We start from the raw sequence: 1,622 nt of genomic DNA, 5'->3' as shown, positions 1-1,622 counted from the left end.
GGAGGAGCGGGGAGCGCGGGGGTAAGGTTCAGCCCCGCAGCTGCGTCCCCATCCGCAGCGCTCGGCTGTTTGGCACCGCTGGCTACGGTTGCTACGAGCCGTTATACGCCCCGCCCCCCTTCTTCACAAACGACTTTTTGTTTCTAGTAATTTAATTTTTCGCACGCCTTGCTGTCCGCGAGCGCCGCCACCGTGTCTCCAGCGCTTCGCCGCCGCGCTGACGGGGATGACAGATGGCCCGGCTGGCTGACGGACAGGGAGACGCGAGCAGACGAGTATGGGATTGCACCGCACCACACTACTAGGCGAAATGGAAAGTATTTGCGTTATACGCGCGTTTTGATGGGCGGTAAATCACGGGCGAAAGATATTTGAAAGACGCGCGTCGTTATTGCCCCGTACCCACCCCATGCCGTGCCCTATATACTCCTCGCGAGCAGCGTTTTTTGGCCCTCAATGAAAAACGTGAAGCACATACGTCTGCGTGCGAGCGTCACGAGGATCGAACCCTCTTCGAGCGCACCAGAACCTGCGGGTATCGGATCGAGACATGCCCCGCATTCAAACACAGAAATCCTCGCGCCTGGAATGAACTCAAAATCCCCGAGTGGAGACAGAAAGGCGGGTGGTGGCAGCAGGGCGGCGTATGCAATAGTCAGCATACTGTTAAAAATAACAGCAGTAAATAAATGCAGAATGGACTGGTAATTTGTGAAAACAGTGTAATCCTGTAGGTTGCACTGTACTATATATTTTGGAGGAAAGTTGTTTTTCAAGCAATGTCAAGTCTTTATCGCTCAAATACCAGTCGAACAGATTTTGATTTTGACCGTAGTATGGACGTACACAGGACGTTCTGTTTAAAATTCTGTTTCTGGGTACAGAATTTTTAACAGTGCGGGCTGGGGGTGGCGGGGTCGCGGGGTGGGAGCGGGCGCGCAGGATGGATGGCAGTTGAGCGTCGCCGCCGCCACAACGCCGCGGGGCACCGCCATGGATTAGACGGAGTCCTACGCCCCCTACAGGCCGCAGGCCGCAGGCCCCCACGGGCCCGGGTACGGCACCGCGGTGGGGACGTGCGTGAGCACCGCGCGGAGTGCCCGACGGAGCCACAACAAGAACAAGGATAAAGATGCCGGTCTTGATGTGTAAAATGGGGAGTAGATAAGGGCGTGCTGCGACCGGAGAGGCGGAGAAGGAGGGGGGCGAGGAGAGATAACGCCAACAACAGTCCTGGAAGAGCAGGAAAGGGATGAATCAACCTGGAGCCTCCTGAGAATGAATCGCTTTATTCCATCAGGGATCCGTGTCTCTCGCCTCGTCTCAAACGCGGTGTTATTTTTTTATTTTATTTTTATCTCGGCCTCTAGCGTGACACTAAGGCGTTTAATCGGTGCCGCCTTTCGGGTCCGACCACCTCGCCGCCGCTCTCCGGGCTGCGGAGCTCGCGGCGTGCCCGCGAGGCGCGCGGGGTGGGGGTGGGGAGGGCTGGGGCTGCCGGAGTCGAGGCTGCATCGTGTTATTCTATTTATTTTTGCCTTTATTACCCCGACACCGTTCCTATAATTTATATTCCACGGGCAGGCAGCAGGCCGCGCCGCCCCCGACTCCCCCGCGCCGCT

The sequence above is a fragment of the Frankliniella occidentalis genome, unplaced genomic scaffold (assembly GCF_000697945.3).
Source record: "Frankliniella occidentalis isolate FOCC.00 unplaced genomic scaffold, Focc_3.1 Scaffold240, whole genome shotgun sequence".
In the NCBI taxonomy this organism is placed as follows: Eukaryota; Metazoa; Arthropoda; class Insecta; order Thysanoptera; family Thripidae; genus Frankliniella; species Frankliniella occidentalis.
This window is presented reverse-complemented; position numbering follows the sequence as displayed.